Source organism: Zeugodacus cucurbitae, chromosome 2, assembly GCF_028554725.1.
Source record: "Zeugodacus cucurbitae isolate PBARC_wt_2022May chromosome 2, idZeuCucr1.2, whole genome shotgun sequence".
Lineage (NCBI taxonomy): Eukaryota > Metazoa > Arthropoda > Insecta > Diptera > Tephritidae > Zeugodacus > Zeugodacus cucurbitae.
The window spans coordinates 36,368,849-36,387,066 of NC_071667.1; the positions used below are offsets into that span (position 1 = coordinate 36,368,849).

General features: G+C 36.8%; 1 protein-coding gene across 11 annotated transcripts in view; it reads left to right on the forward strand.

Moving 5' to 3' along the window:
* Positions 1-18,218, forward strand: part of LOC105219969 (uncharacterized) — an 833,969-nt gene that overhangs the window by 401,008 nt on the left and 414,743 nt on the right. The window lies entirely within an intron of this gene.

Below are 18,218 nucleotides of genomic sequence, written 5' to 3' on the forward strand. Positions count from 1 at the left end.
ACGGCGAGATAATCCCGAGGTACGGTCTTTTGAACAAAATATAAATACTGTTCAACATAGGACTAGGAGTCAAAATCTTCAAATTCGCTCCGAAGAGCAAAGTAGAAATACCCGAGCTCATAGATCTCAACGAGAAAATTCCGAGGTAAGGACTTAGAACGCATGCATGATCGAGTACTAAGACAACATGCAAGAAGAAATTCTGAAACAAGGAGGGAGGAGAGTTGTAGGGAAACACAACGTCGACTGCTGATCAGGAGGGGGTGCAAGGGAAGAGGTTTTAAATCAGAGACGCCGTCGATTCAGTCAGATTCGTCTTCATAGAGAAATCTTGGTAAATAGGCAAACAAAAGGCAGTCTCAGCGAAATAGATTAAACAGAGGCAATAATTTTGTAGAATATGATATTTTCGCAAATGGTTGCAATTCAAGAGATTTTCGAAGCATTTATTTTGAAAATATAAAGAAAGGTCCTACCCTGATATGCATTTGCTGTAGGGGATTAAAGTTTTCACACCAAATACGCAGGTTGAATTTTGAAACTATCGCTGAAAATCACCCGATTGCTACATCTGCTTTCTTTTTAATGGAAAGGTTTCTTTCTGAAGACGGAACTTACAATTTTTGTGCACCTTGTAAAAATGCAATTGCTAATAATAAGATTCCCAAAATATGTTTATCAAATGAGCTAGACTCCCTGAAATATCAGATTGTTTGAAAGATTTAACTGCAATCAAAGAAGGTTAATAATGCCTAGATTGCCTTTTATGACTATCCGTCCTTTGGGATATCAATGGCAAAGTTCGCTTAAAGGCGCCGTTGTTAATATTTCCATTTCTGTTAATAATATTCTGACATTTTTACCTCGTTCATTTGATTAGACTCGTGTGAATCAAATTCACTTAAGAAGACGTTTAGAATAAAGTAATGATTATATGACTGATACCATAAGGCCTGCGAAGATAATGGAAGCATTGCAATTCCTAGTAAATACCCCTCTTTATCGTGAAAACAATATACGTGTTAATGAAAACTGGATTTCTGGTTTTAATAAGCATTCTTGTTCTTTTATTGCATCTGATCAGAATTGTGTGAAAGCTCAAACTGAACGCATCAAACCTAATTACGTCCGTGAGTTAAAAGCAAACATAAAAATTAAAACAAACAACAAAATTAAACGCACGTCAAATAACGTTTCGGTCATGTCGCGAATGAGTAGCGCAAAAAGGAAAAAACAATTATTGACACTGGTCAAGGTACCTTCGATTATTATAATTATTTTTCTCCTTTGCAAACAATAGATGATAACAGCGACGAAAATACAGATATCATTGTTTCAAAAGCAAAAACAATTCATGTACCACCGATTACAGCTATTAAGTGCACAATTGAACAACTGCATACATTTTTCAAACAAACAAAGATTTCAGATTATTCAATACGGAAAATCTCAATTGGCTTGAAATTGCATTGTGTTTCAAAGTCGGACTTTGATTTAGCATGCCAAAAAATGAAATCGGAAAATATAGAATTCTACACTTATGCTACTAAAAACGAAAAACCGTATAAAGCTTTGCTATTTGGGCTGGATAAGTTTGGGCCAATTACAATTAAAAATTCTCTTATACAAATGGGACTTAAGTGTCTAGATGTTAAACTCATAGAAAAACGTAGACCAAACAACAGTGTCCTAATTCTGTATGTAGTATATTTTGAGAGACAATCAATTTCAATGAATGAATTAAGAAAAAACTATTCCACAATTGAATACGTTAAAGTAAAATGGGAATTCCAAAGGCAAAACAGCAACAAAATAACGCAATGTTTCAATTGGCAGATGTTCGGGCATGGCTCCAGTCGCTTCGCGGTTAATACATTTTGTGCCAACTGCTCCGGACGCCAGAAAACAAAGGATTGCACTGTGCAAACAATAAAATGTGCTAATTGCAACGGTGATCATAAAGCATCATCATATGACTGTCCAAGCAGACTGCATTATATTAATATTAAGAGTAAATATCAGCCCAAGAGCAAGATCTCTCCATCGTTACAGTCAGGAAGGACGCCGTATGCATCTATAAAATCGAGTTCGTACAACGAAAGCTTCCCAAACATCTTAAACCAAGCTGCACCACGCTCTAAGCCAAGCTGGAATATTCAAGCCAGAACACAAGAAGTGAACAACATGTTTACCATTCAGGAAATTAAAGAACTAACATTAGAGAGAACTAACGGAGAGAGCTTTCAACCTATACGGACGTGTATTTGATGCGCTCCGTGATTATTCTCTAAAACCTAAAATTAAAATAAAATACGTAAAAAACAAAACAACTTAAACAGTGCATTAAGCCAAGCGTTAGTCAATAACGCCGAAATTGTTAGCAAAACAAAAAAAATCACAAAAATAAAAGTGTACAAACAATAATAAATACTAAATAACAAATTATAAGTGCGAGAAAATAAACAATAAACAATAACATGAGCGCTGCGCAGCCTCACCAACAAGGCCGTAGGCATTCTCTGAATGCCTACTTTAGCTTTGTCGAGCCTGCAAAACCTACCAACAAACAAGGCAAAGGCGAGAAGGATGAGACATCACAGCGATCAACTGAGCAGCACCCTAAGCAGAGCTAGCAACAACAATAGCAGCAGAGAACGGCAGCCAACAACGGCCAGCAACAAACACGAACGCATCAACATATAAGCAGGTACCTGCAAGCGAGCAGACAGCGAAGAAAAGCATAACGCAAGGTGAGAATGCACAAATCAAAAAAGGTTCATCTGTTCAGATTCAACCAAGAATAAACCTGACGTTTTAAATGGCAACAGATTTGCCGTACTAAGCAATGGTTCTGATGATGATGCGAAGGGTACCACCAAAAATTATTATTCCTATCAGTTGAAGAGCTCGTCTTGTCCTCGTTCACCACCAGGCCCATACGCTTCTCTTCCTTATCCAGTCTGGAAAAAGCAGAACTATCGGCGCGGGTGTTGTTTCCAATGATATCGATATCATCGGCGTACGCCAGTAGCTGTACACTCTAATAGAAGATTGTACCTTCTCTATTTAGCTCTGCAGCTCGTATTATTTTCTCCAGCATCAGGTTAAAGAAATCACACGAGAGTTTAGCTTTGTCTGAAACCTCGTCTGGTATCGAACGGCTCGGAGAGGTCCTTCACGATCCTGACGGAGCTTTTGGTGTTGCTCAACGTCAACTTACACAGCCGTATTAGTTTAGCGGGGATACCAAATTCAGACATCGCGGTATAAAGGCAGCTCCTTTTCGTGCTGTCGAAAGCAGCTTTAAAGTCGACAAAGAGATGATGTGTGTCGATCCTATTTTCACGGGTCTTCTCCAAAATTTGGCGCATTGTGAATATCTGGTCTGTTGTTGATTTTCCAGGTCTAAAGCCACACTGATAAGGTCCAATCAGTTTGTTGACGGTGGGCTTTAGTCTTTCACACAGTACGCTCGACAGAACCTTATACGCGATGTTGAAGAGGCTTATCCTACGGTAATTGGCGCAAATTGTGGGGTCTCCCTTTTTGTGTATTGGGCAGAGTACACTGAGATTCCAATCGTCAGGAATGCTTTCTTTGGACCATATTCCGCAAAGAAGCTGATGCAAGCACCTTATCAGCTCTTCGCCGCCGTATTTGAATAGCTCGGCCGGTAATCCATCGGCCCCCGCCGCCTTATTGTTCTTCAAGCGGGTAATTGCTATTTCTTCACGGTCGGGCAATGGAACATCCGCTCCATCGTCGTCGATTGGGGAATCGGGTTCGCCATCTCCTGGTGTTGTGCTTTCTCTGCCATTCAGCAGGCTGGAGAAGTGTTCCCTCCACAATCTCAGTATACTCTGGCCATCAATAACTAGATCACCTCTGGGGGTCCTACAGGAGTGTGCTCCGGTCTTGAAACCTTCAGTTAGTCGCCGGATCTTTTCGTAAAATTTTCGAGCATTACCCCTATCGGCCAGCTTGTCAAGCTCTTCATACTCATGCATTTCGGCGAGACGACAATCCTCATCATACCAGCTGTTTTTTTGACTTTTCCACTGGAGACATGTCGTTCATCTATCACAACATGATCGATGTGGTTGCGAGTGATTCGACGACCATATTTCGTGCCCCGGCGAAGTCGATCAGCCTCAGGCCGTTTGGCGATGTTTCGTCATGGAGGCTGAATTTTCCGACTGTTGTGCCAAACACCTTCTTTACCCACTGTCGAGTTACGATGACGTTGGGGCCGATTCCGTTTGAAGAAAAGAGTTCGTGTTTTAGAGTGAGCTTTATAATATTTAATTTATTTATATGGGTGTGTGGGTTGACAATATTTGTTAATTGTTTTATATAAAATTAGTCATTATTTATTGTTAGTGTACCGAATGTTTGTATATTGACCTGTGTTATAATTCCTTAAGTTGTGTTGGGTATTTGTTCCTCTTCTCCTTCTTTAGTTTGTTGTGTACACTTTGATTGTCACAGTTTTGGGTTTTTGTTATCACTGTAGTTTATTTTCCTTCGTTTTCACTTGTTTTAAATATTGTGTGAATTCGGTTTGTGTTTTGTTATGTGTTACTAGTGGAAAGCGCGGTTTTTATTATTTCTTCACTCAGATGCGAGGGTTTGGGTTGTTGTGTTATTCAATCGTTCTTCTTTCTATATGTTGATGGAAGATGGCGATAGGTGAAGTTGGGGCGGTTTATTTATTACATTATTACCTATCTTTTACTTTTTGGAGAGTAATGCGGAGGAATATTTGTTTGGACTAAACATCCCGGCCGCCTTGCTGTATCTGCGAAATAAATAATTATTAGTGGGGTAGGAGTAAACTTATGGAGTATACTTATCTATTATAGGGTGCAAGTTAGGGTCCAGATGAATGCTGTGCTTTGGGTTACCGCTGTGCCATTGTCTGGGTTGAACAATCCGGGTAATGTGTGGGTAGATATCCGCTCCGATCTCCAACATTATATCTGCTTTGCTGTGAGTTTAAGGGTGAGAGAGGACTATGTTGTCAAAGGGTATTTGATCAACGTCACTTAAGTCTCTTAAGGGTCGGGTTTAAGAGTGTGTGGGTCTGTTTAGCCAGTAAGGATTATAGCCGGGTCTCTGTGGGTAGGGTTTAAGATCTGGGTTATTCAAAAATTTCTTTCTCGTTGACTGGGTGTAGTCTTGGGTGACCATGTAGGGTTGAATGATGTTTCCCATTGCAGGTGGAACATCGATATCTGCTCGTGCATCCTTCTGTTTTGTGTGTATGACAAGTATTTGGTACATGTGGCTAACCGGTGGTCATCTTTGCATAACCCACATGCAACATGACGATAAGTTCGTCGGTGAGTTTTCGGGTCGGGTTGTGATGATTATCGCTTTCAATTTTCTTCTCTGTAGTGGGTAGAGTTGTTATATAGCGCCCATCTGAATTACTTCGGGTAGTTTTTTGAAATTTTCCTTTACGTATTTCATCAGAACTGGGATCCTTTGGGGTTTCCTCCACCTCTCCAAAACGAGTGAGTAGATACTATGGGTTGATTTTGTGATGAAATGATGCTGTTCTGTTTCTTGGGCTATGAGTGAGCCTAGAATTTTACCTTTTACTCCATCTAGTAGGATATTTGGATAGATATCACTACCAATTAATATATCCACGGGTCTCGGTTTGTGGAATTGGGTATCCGCTAGTGTGAAGCCAAGATTCTTTAGAGCCAGATTTGGGTTTATTGGGTATGTGGGTACATTGTCGGCCAAGCTATTCATAATGAATGCTTGAGTCGATATTTTGTAATTTGTCTTTACGGGTGAACAAAAGGTTATATTGCCAGTTTTCCTGGGGGTTGCTAAAACCGTGTTGGTTATTCCTGTCACCTGGTCTGCTACAGGGTGAAAGGGTATATCCAGGCTTCGTTGAAGTCTTTGAGATATAAATGTCGCCTCCGATCCTGAATCTATGAGTGCTCTTGCAGAATACAGGTGGCCATTATGTTATATCTGAACCAATACCCAATAATGTTTGCTTCCTACTTGAGTTGTGAGGGTCTTGAGTTGATGAAAGAGTGGACTGTATAGTAGTAGTGTAGGCTTGCTGATTGACGTTTTGTGTGGGTATTGTGGTACTTGCAGCAGTAGCAGGTGTCGAGCTAGTCACTCTTGAAGTCTCCGGGGTGGATTCAGATCTAAGGTTATATTCTCTGTGTATTAGGGTATTGTGTCTTTTGTGACATTTTCGACAAGAATATTTACTCATGCAGTTCTTGGAGCTGTGTGATATAGCTAGGCAGTTGTAGCAATAGCCATACTTATTAATTGTGGTTATGCGGGTCTCAACATTCATTGTTAGGAATTGGGGGCATTCACGAATCGAGTGATGCTTATTGCAAAGTTTGCAACCTTCTGCTTCCGGGTGGGGAAGGGTGAGAGTAAGCGTTTGAGGGTTTAGCTATCGGGTTTTCTGACACATTAACATATGACTTTCTAACTGTGCCAATGTGGGGTGAGTGGGATTTTATTACTGAATCCTTGAAATTTGCTACGGATTCGATGGTTTTATATTTATGGGTTAAGAAATTGTCGAATTTTGACCATGTGGGTATTGTAGAATTATCTGATAGGGTGTATTCGAAAGCTTCAAAAGTTTGTTTGGGTAGTTTCGAACTACAAGGTATATCAGTCTCGGGTCCCAACTTTTTGTGTCAATCTAAAGATGGGTTAAATTGGTTAAAACATTGTTAACCGTTCGTTCAGGGCTTTTATGGCGCAGCCTGTTTCTTGAGTCACATCGGGTAGGTTGAGAAGAGTTTTTAATTTGGTGTTGACCTGCATTCTTTTGTTTTCATACTGCTCAACCAGATTTTTCCAGGCCAGTATGAAACCATCATTTGTTAGGGGTGTGTTTTGAATTGCTTCTCTTGCTTCGCCTCGGGTCTTCTGGGTTAGATGAAAGAGTTTTTCGACGTTACTGATCTTTGGGTTATGGAAATACAGGGCGGTGAACATGTCACGAAATGTGGGCCAAACCGTGTAATCCCCGTAAAAGATGTCGGTGTCGCAGAGTGGTAATTGAATTGTGCTGCTGAAATCTATTGTAGAGGCTTCTGAGGCTCTTTCCTTAATTGGTTGGGTTGATACCTGGGTTTTTCGTATGTTTATATCTACATTTATTGAAGCTAAGCAAGATAAGTACATTTGATAGCATTTTTTATATCTATCTTTGACTTCATTAAAATCAATGGTCTCGCGGGTATCACCAGATATCCTTCGAATTGTATTGTATGCTTTCTTTGCTTTATCGTAAAGCGAGTTGAGTTCGACTCTTTTGATTTCGAGAGTGAAAACTGTTTCATCTTCAGTTTGAGTTTGGAAATGATCTTCCACAAATTCGACTAAATCGGTAGTTGTGTATTTGAAATCCTCCATTTTAATAATTTGGGTGAGAGTAAGAAAACGAATTTAATACACGAAAATATAGACATACACTGAGAAAAGTTTTATGGATGTGGTAAAGTTTTTGTCAGATAAAAACAAAAATTATTATTCCTCTCAGTTGAAGAGCTCAAAGGGCCTAGCTATAGTAATTAAAGGTATAGAGTCATCTGTAGACTCTAGTGAAATCAAAGAAGCTCTTGAAGAATGTGGCTTTGAAGTTAAAACTGTCGTAAACATCTTTAACAGAAACAAAGTACCACAACCAATGTTTAGAATTGAATTGATGCCGAATTCTAACCAGCTTAAAAACAACGAAGTGCATCCAATATATAATTTAAAATATTTGCTGCACCGTAGAGTAACCGTAGAAGAACCACACAAAAGAAACGGTACGGTACAATGCACCAACTGACAAGAGTATGGGCATACCAAATCTTATTGCACTCTACGCAGTGTTTGTGTGGTATGTGGAGATTTACATCCCACTTCAAAATGTATCCTCAAGAAAGAGGATTTAAACAAAAAAATGCAGCAACTGTGGAGGAAGTCACACTGCCAACTACAGGGGTTGTCTTGTTTATGAAGATTTGAAATCGAAGTTGTCACAGGGAATTCAAGCACGACGTAACCAAATGTTACATACTCCCCGTACTGACATTATAGATATCACAGACCATATTCCGAAATCTAGTAATATTAAAAATAATACTGTACAAGGGAGCTATGCCAATGTTGTAAAAGGCAACAATGTACAAATGCAACCACCGCAAAATCCTCCAAATAGTGGTATTGAAACTATGATCATAAATCTTACGCAATGTATGACACAATTTATGTCTACAATGCAAAACATGATCCAAGATTTAATAAAATCACAAAACCAAATGCTGCAAACTTTATTAAGTAAAAAATGAGCATACTAAACATTTGTATATGGAACGCTAACGGTGTTAACAAACATAAACTAGAGATTACTAGATTTCTGTCTGAAAAAAATATAGATGTAATGTTAATATCAGAGACTCATCTAACAAACAAAAACAATTTTAAAATACCGGGATTTAGACTGTATGTTACAAATCACCCGGATGGAAAAGCACATGGCGGAACGGCAGTATTGGTTAGAAATCGGTTAAACCACTTTACTCTGGGTTCTCATGCTACAGCACAGTTACAAGCTACAACAATATCATTAAAAAATCGGGGTTGTGATTTAAATCTATCGGCTATATACTGTCCACCTCGTTTTAAAATTACAGATAGCGAATTTAAAGACTTTTTTGGAACGCTAGGTCATAGATTTCTAGCAGGTGGAGATTATAATGCAAAACACATGTACTGGGGGTCACGTCTTAAAGGACGCCAGTTGTACCAAACCATTATGAACCACAATAACATTGATATAATATCTCCTGGTAAGCCTACATACTGGCCCAGTGATCGTAACAAAATACCAGATTTAATTGATTTCGCTGTAACCAAAAATATAGATAGATCACTTGTGACAGCTGATATATGTACAGACTTATCTTCTGATCATTCACCTGTACTAATAAAGTTGTGTGAAGAACCCATATTCGTTGAAGTAACATATCTTGGTATTCACTTGGATAGAAGGCTCACGTGGAGAAAACACATATCGAGCAAAATAACCTGCATGAAGATAAGAGCAGCACATTTAAATTGGCTTTTAAATAAAAATTCAAAACTTAGCCTAGACAACACAGTTCTGTTATATAACGCGGTCATAAAGCCGATTTGGATGTACGGCATCCAACTGTGGGGTACGACCTGTGCAACCAATATCGATATAATTCAGAGATTCCAATCAAAAATGCTTAGAACAATCACGTGCTCACCATGGTATATGCGTAATGAAAATATCCATAAAGATCTTGGTATTCTCATGGTAAAGAAAGAAGTAGAGAACAGAAGAAATGCTTTATTACATTCTTGTAATCAATCACGTCTGAAAAGAAGAGATATGCCAGCACACTGAGGAGCAACGTTTCACCAAAACAACTCAATCAATTGGTTGAGCTTGTCTAGTTTTAATTAGAATTAAGATTTTATAACTTATTGTTAGGCTCCAAAGACCAGATTCAATAAATAAAGAAATATATGAAAAAAGAACTAACTTTCGAGTTTATTAAAAATTTAAGTAATTGTAAATCAAAGGCTGACCAATTCGAAGTTATAACTAATCTAGCTTGTGAATTCTTATCATAATAATGTTAAATCGTTTACATATAGTCACATGGAATGCCAGGGGAGTTGCCAACAAAAAAGGGGAACTATTCCATTTCCTCTCTCAGTACAACGTAGATATATGTCTACTAACAGAAACCTGGCTAAAAATTAATACATCTATTAGCCATCGTGAATATTATTGTTATCGTAATGACCGTGAGAATTCAAGAGGAGGGGGAGTAGCAATACTAGTTAAGAAAAATATTCGTCACCGTTTACTTCCTCTGTCCAAGTTTCAAACTCCCCTCATGATTGCACTGATATATTTTCTTGTTACTTTCCAGGGGGCCAAGCAAGTAGAAACAGCAACAAAAAACAACAGTTTTCTGCTGACATTCACAAGTTAACAAGTAGAACTAACAATTATATCCTTGGTGGTGACTTCAATTGTAGAAATCAACTCTGGGGGTGTATAAGATCCAACTGTTGGGGAAATCTAGTACATGAAAAAATGGTTCCATACAATTTTCATATTGTCTCTCCCTCTGATCAAACTCACATTCCTGCTGGTAGAGGTCGACAAAGTTCCACGCTCGACATATTTCTTACAAATTTTGCACCTATATTGTACAACACGGTTGTGTTAAACGATCTAAGTTCTGATCACTTACCGGTGTCAGTTATCCTCAATTCGCAAGTCGTCAACTCAAATTTTTTAAAGTTTGACTACAAAAAAGCTAATTGGTCACAATATTCAAGATATATCACTGCAAATTTACCAAATGTCGATCTGAACTCTATTTGTAGTAGGGATCAAGTCGATTCAATGATATCAAATTTGAATGTAGTTATATTAACTGCAAGAGATTTAAGCATCCCAAAATTGAAATTCAAGTTTTCGCATAAGCCACTACCAACCGAAATTCAACAGTTAATGCATCTAAGGAACCATACTCGACGGAACTGGCAGCGTTACAGGGTAATCGCTGATCTAGTTCTATTAAATCGACTTAATAGATGCATAAAAGACGAAATGTTAAAACTTCTTAACAAAGACTGCAACAATCTTCTTTCAAGTTTGGAGGAAAGGTCTTCTCCCTTTTGGAATTTAACAAAAGTTTTAAAGAAGAAACATTCAAGCATTCCAACGTTGAAAGATAATACAAACTGTTACAGTACTGCTTCTAAAAAATGCGAGGTTCTCAGTCATATTTTTTAGTAAAAATCACACTGCCTCGGCTCATTTGAGTGATTCATCTACAGAAGCCGATGTCGCAAATTTCATTTCGTCATTTAACACAGAAAATACGTTGCCTTCCGATAGTTTCTACATCAATTCTGAAAAAATTCGTACATTATTCAAGAATCTAAAAGCTAAAAAATCTCCGGGCATTGACGGTATTAACAATAGCTGTCTAAAAGCTCTTCCCAAAAAAGGGGTTCGTTATTTTGCTAATATAATAAATGCATGTCTACGGTTGAGTTACTTTCCTAAGGTATGGAGAAAAGCTGAAATCATAGCAATTAAAAAAACTAATAAACCACCAGACGATCCATATTCTTACTGTCCCATAAGTTTACTCCCTTCACTTAGTAAAATCTATGAAAAGGTAATTAAAAGGTAAAGAAAAATTAACAGCTTTCATTGAAGACAATGGTATTCTTCCAAACCAACAGTTCGGTTTCAGAAATGAGCACAATACTGTTCACGCCCTGGTCAGAATAAGAAAAGTCATAAAAAGCAATTTTACAAGGAACCAATCTACAGGCATGGTACTAATGGATATCAAAGCTGCTTTTGATTCAGTGTGGCATGATGGACTCCTTTACAAGATGAATCAATTTAACTTTCCGATAGAACTAATTAAAATCGTCCAAAACTTTCGTAGTTTTTCAGTACATATTGGAACCAGTCAATCCCCATATCTCGAAATCCCATCTGGATGTCCCCAAGGCGCTTGTTTATCGCCTAGGTTGTACAATATCTTCACAGCTGATTTTCCCCAATTAAACGAATGTAATACATCAATATTTGCTGATGACACTGCTATCCTAAGTTCTGGAGAACTTTCTGTAGATATCATTAATAACTTACAATCAGCTCTTAACGCATTGACCAACTATTTTACTAAATGGAAGATTCTTATAAACCCCAGAAAACTCAGGCTATTTTTTTCAGTAGAAAACGAAAACCATGTTACTTGCCCCAGAACTGCGTTGTACTGAGCAATATCACTGTTCCTTGGGATGATACGGTAAAATATCTTGGTGTTATTCTAAATACAAAACTAATTTATAAACACCATATTTCGTACATTATTAACAAAATTAATATTTTAATTAGAACTCTTTACTCCCTCATAAATCGAAAATCGGGCCTAAGCACTTACAACAAACTGCTCATATTTAAATCAATTTTCCAACCTATAATCTTTTATGGTGCACCAGCCTAGTCTAATATTGCAAATTGCCATTTAAAAAAGTTGCAAGTGTTCGGGCAAAAGTTCGGGTGCAACCGAACATTTTATACTCTCGCAATTTATTGAAGAAATTTAACCAATACATATGTACATATATGCGGAATAAAGCTCACCGTATTTTGAAAAACCTATATTTAGGTATATGGGAGCTAGGAGAAGACACTTTTGAAAAAACCTACAATGAGGTATATGGAAATGTTATGACCCGATTTTAATAATTTTTGGAACAGAGACACACTATTAGAAGAAAACAATTTCCTCTGAATTAAATTGAGATATCTGAGAGATTTACCCATATTTTCGGTTAAAATTTATCCTTAGGCGCTGAGTTCAACATGTTCGATATCTGGGGCCTTGAAAAGTTATGGTCCGTTTTCGACAATTTTTTCACAAGTGAAGCCAGAGATGATATGCACTAATTGTGTAAAGTTTTATTCCGTTATCTTCATTGGTTCTTTATGTTTATATTATAAAGTGAAGGAATAATATGGATTTCAAAATTGAGTTAATAGGAAAGTAGCAGTGGTTGTGAACCGATTTGTCTGTGTTATCAGGGTGTCAAAAAAATATTATATGCCGAATTTCATTCGAATCGGTCGAGTAGTTCCAGAGATATGGTTTTTGACCCATAAGTAGGCGATGCCACACCCATTTTCCATTTTGTAAAAAAATCTGAGTGCAGCTTTCATCTGCCATTTCTAATGTGAAATTTAGTGTTTCCGACGTTTTTCGTTAGTGAGTTAACCAACTTTTAGTAATTTTTTACCTAAATTTTGTATGGGAGGTGGGCGTGGTTATGATCCGATTTCGTTCATTTTTGGACTGTATTAGGAAGTGGCTAAAAAAAGACGACTGCAGAAAGTTTAGTTTATATAGCTCTATTGGTTTGCGAGATATGTACAAAAAACTTTGTAGAGGGCGGGGCCACGCCCACTTCCCCAAAAAAATTACATCCAAATATGCCCCTTCATAGTACGGTCCTTCATACCAAATTTTATTTCCATAGCTTTAAATATGGCTTAGTTATGTCACTTTATGTGTTTTCGGTTTTCGCCATTTTGTGGGCGTGGCAGTGGTCCGATTTTGCTCATTCGAAAGCAACCTTCCTATGGTGCCAAGAAATAAGTGTGCCAAGTTTCATCAAGATATCTTAATTTTTACTCAAGTTACAGCTTGCACAGACTGACGGACAGACAGACATTCGGATTTGAACTCCACTCTTCACCCTGATCACTTTGGTGTATATAACCCTATATCTAACTCGTTTAGTTTTGGGTGTTACAAACAACCGTTATGTGAACAAAACTATAATACTCTCTTTAGCAACTTTTGTTGCGAGAGTATAAAAATGATTTTGAACCTCCCTTGGCATCACTCCACTATCAATCTTCACTTAATTGCTAACATAGAATTAGTATCCGATAGACTTTATAAGTTAACCCAGAATTATAATTTCAAATGCTGTTATTCAGTATATCAACATATAATTGAACTTGTGTCTTAACCCTAGTGTAAGCTTTTATAAATAATATAATTTTTTTTTTTTTTTGTGTTTCAAATGGGATTTTATCTTAATTTTGCCCGCAATTATATATAAGAATTAAAAAATTTTTTTTTTTTTTAGATTATAAAAACGTTGTTATAATAAAGCAGAAAAGACAATTGTTTGTCTCAACTCTTATATATAAAGTATTACTAGTCGTCAATACTTTTGTATATAAAACATAATATTGCATCTGATGAAGATACTAGTCTGGTTGAAGAACAAATTTGCTATAATAACCTCTCAGATAATCGTTTTCCCATAGTACCGATACCTGCAGAACTCTATCCAGGTGGTCAAGAGACACTTTTGGATAACATTCCTATAGAAAACTTAGACTATAACCGCATAGTTATAGCGGACAAAGACCAATGGACATAATTCAGGATAATAATTCAGAACATTTGTCATTTGGAACTATATACGGTGGGCAGAAACGTACATGCTCTGAAACATATAGTATGATAGTACGTTCTGAAATCCGACGTTTTGACCGGAGAGCATGTTCAAAATTTGATTCAACATGATGATGGTTATAAAGCTTTGAAAGGTGTTAGATCCTCTCCTGCGCATTGGGAAGCTGAGGAAAAAAGGCAATTGCAATGATTCGCCAATTTGGACTTCCGACCTTTTTTATTACACTACTAGCAGACCCGGCCACACGTTGTTGTTGCTAAGGTATACATTAAATTAAGTTGGTCCAATCTTGGCTTCGGCGACGATATTGATTACTCGAGGTCGATTTATGTTACGCAGCATGATGACAACTCACAATACTTTTAATTGCAAAGGGAGTGGTGATAGTACAGGCAATTTTAAATAGTTTGGGATAATTGACTACGTCATCCTGGTTTGTAGCTGTGTCAACTCTCCTGGACCGAAATTCTAAATTGTCGCATTAAGATCATCGATATCTTTGTTTTTTTCCACCAATATAGGTCATTCAATCAGTCATTTATGGTTATCATATTGAGGTTTCATGTCAGGAAAACTTCTACTTCAAGTCAATGAAGTGACAGAAATCTGTTGGAAATGCTATTAATCCATCGAGGTGTCAACTGCGACCCTACCATTTCCAACTGCTTCTACGATCGCAATTTGATATTGTTGCAAAAACATTCATATGTTAGTAGTTAATTGGCGACACATAACCACAAATTAAATGACTTTAGGCACTTCAGGCCTGTTAACAGCATCCTGGCTCCACCAAAAACGTTCATCGACAATCAAGATCTTTTAAAGTCCTGTGCAGTACCTCCAGCGACTTCTTTAATATTTGGAAAATCTTCGTTATAGCCCTATTTTTGGCGATTTTCCCGACTGGTGTTTCGTTCGTTTGCAATTTCAATAATTTCAAGGCCGAATGTGCCGTTTGTTTGCCTACTAACAGGTGCCTATTCCCGTTAACCTTGGAAACCTTGGTGAAAATGAGTGAAATTGGTTCTGGAATTACATCAGCCCTCATATACTGTATATGATGATTTTCTAATGGACAATATGCCGAATATATAGGTGTTATCTTAATAAAATTACATCAATAAATTGCGGGAGTATAAAATGTTCGGTTTGACCCGAACTTAGCCTTTCCTTATTTATTACAAATTGTTTTGGGCTATCGACACAATAGTCTAAGAGCTAGCAACGTTTTTGAGCAAGAATTTCAGGTAGGCCAGTTTTTAGATATGCTATCTCTCTCACTCCCCTGGACATCATACAGGCTATCTGGCTGGCGGTAGCGGTTGCGTTCATCAGTGCGCATCATTTTAATATCATTTTAAGAAGTTTTTTTTTAATATTTTTATTAAACAATTCTCAACAAAAACTTATTATTGCCAGATATTTTTGATATTGTTTAAACGGTGCCAAACGCCTATTTTTTATTAAACGACAACAGCTGCTTGTAGTCAATAAAAATTATTTCAAACAAGTAAGGAAAGGCGAAGTTCGGGTGCAACCGAACATTTTATACTCTCGCAATTTATTGAAGAAATTTAACCAATACATACATATATGCGGAATAAAGCTCACCATATTTTTGAAAAACCTACAATGAGGTATATGGAAATGTTATGACCCGATTTTAATAATTTTTGGAACAGAGACACACTATTAGAAGAAAACAATTTCCTCTGAATTAAATTGAGATATCTAAGAGATTTACCCATATTTTCGGTTAAAATTTTATCCTTATGCGCTGAGTTCAACATGTTCGATATCTGGGGCCTTGAAAAGTTATGGTCCGTTTTCGACAATTTTTTCACAAGTGAAGCTAAAGATAATATGCACAATTTGTGCAAAGTTTTATTCCGTTATCTTCATTGGTTCCTTATGTTTACATTATAAAGTTAAGGAATAAGATGGAATTCAAAATTGAGTTATAAGGAAAGTAGTAGTGGGTGTGAACCGATTTCGCCCATTTTTTTCAGTGTTATCAGGGTGTCAAGAAAATATTATATACCGAATTTCATTCGAATCGGTCGAGTAGTTCCTGAGATATGGTTTTTGACCCATAAGTGGGCGATGCCAAGCCCATTTTCCATTTTGTAAAAAAATCTGAGTACAGCTCCCTTCTGCTATTTCTTCTGCAAAATTTAGTATTTCTGACGTTTTTCGTTAGTTAGTTAACCCACTTTTAGTAATTTTCAACCTAACCTAGGCGTTTGGCACCGTTTAAACAACATCAAAAATATCTGGCAATAATAAGTTTTTGTTGAGAATTGTTTTATAAAAATATTAAAAAAAAAAACTTCTTAAAATGATTTGAAATTATAATATTTTACCTGTACAGGTACGATGCGCACTGATGAACGCAACCGCTACCGCCAGCCAGATAGCCTGTATGATGTCCGGGGGAGTGAGAGAGATAGCATATCTAAAAACTGGCCTACCTGAAATTCTTGTTTTTTTGACGTTGCTAGCTCTCGTACTACAACCTTATACAATTGAACAATAACAAAAATAGTTTAACAAAGTAACAATGACAACCTTCAAAATATTATTTTTTTGTTTTCTCTTTTTATATTTTTCTTGTCAACTCGAATAAAATTCTCTTATTGATATCTTCCTCGCAATTTTTCCATATTTACTCACTTTCTAATCGTTTTCGGGCCTTCCACGAATATTTCAAGACTAAAATTAGCCAGATCGGTTTGAACTTCAACAACCAATAACTTCCCGATTTTAGAAAATTTTTTATTTTCATCGCGGAAAGTTAAAAAAAATTTAGGGGTGGACCACCCTTAACATTTAGGAGGATGAAAAATAGATGTTGTCCGATTCTCCACCCTAGCCGATATGCACGCTAAGATTCATGAAAATCGGTCGAGCGGTTTCAGAGGAGTTCAATAACGTACACCGTGACACGAGAATTTTATATATTAGATTAGCTGCTGAATCTGAGTGGGTTGAACTTTTGGTAATCCTATCAAAACTGTCGATTCTAAAGATATTTCTGAAGAGGAATCCAACATTTTATCAAACCGAGATAGATATCTCTTAATCCGCTCAGATGCGGTTACTTGTGCTAGATATTTTGACCACCGCTACCGACAAATCCTTAAACTGTTTAAAGATTATACCGGCATTTTTGGAGCACATTTTGTTAAAAACTATTACTGGAGTGTAGAGTTTCAACAAAGAGGTTCACTGCATGTACATGCCATGTATTGGCTTAATAAGGCTCCCAGGATCAACCTTCAAAATCCTGAAACATTCCTCGATGTCATTAATTTCATTGACAATTATGTTTCTACAGATGGTTCGGTAAGCCACTTAGAAAATTATTTCGATTATCAAAAGCATAATCACAGTCGGTCGTGTATCAGAGAAATAAGAGGACAACAATTTTGTCGATTTGCCATGTATCCACACAAATATTGTTACCTCTTTCCGAAGCAACCCAAAATGTTGAAATACCTAAGGAAAACTTTTCTAGAATTCAAAATATTTTAAATTCAAACCTAAAAAAACCTAACTTCTGAAGACATTTCGAATCTAAATGATTTTGATTATTTTCCCTCTGACAGTAGAGTAAATATGTCTTTTGATGATTATTTTCTGGCTGTGAGATCTAGCTTATCAAAACCTAAAGTTTTTCTTAAAAGAAAAATAGAGGATCGTTTTATAAATGCCTCCATAGGCCAAATATGGATAGCCAATATATATATATTGGATACATATGCTGCTGGCAATTTCATTTCAATTATTTATTGTTGTTATAAATTCTTCTTTTATACTTTTCATATTGATTTTGTTGTTTTTCGTTTCTTGCTCACAGCTGTTCGCGTTTAAAGTGTTTCAGTGCCTCTCAAACTGCTCACTATATTGGTTGTGATCTTTGGTCTTCTATTATTAGCGAATTACATTTATTTTATTATTGTTTCCTTTTTTTGATTTTCATTCTACTTAAACTTTTCGTAGTCTTGCTTAAAATGTAGACCAACAGAAGTCGAATTATTTAAAGTTTTTAAACAGGCGCGTAATAATTTTAAGGAATCGGCCGCGAACTTGAAACCTTTACTGAAAATTTTAGGCGTTATGAACTGACGTTTCAATCATTTAAATGTCTAAATGATCCA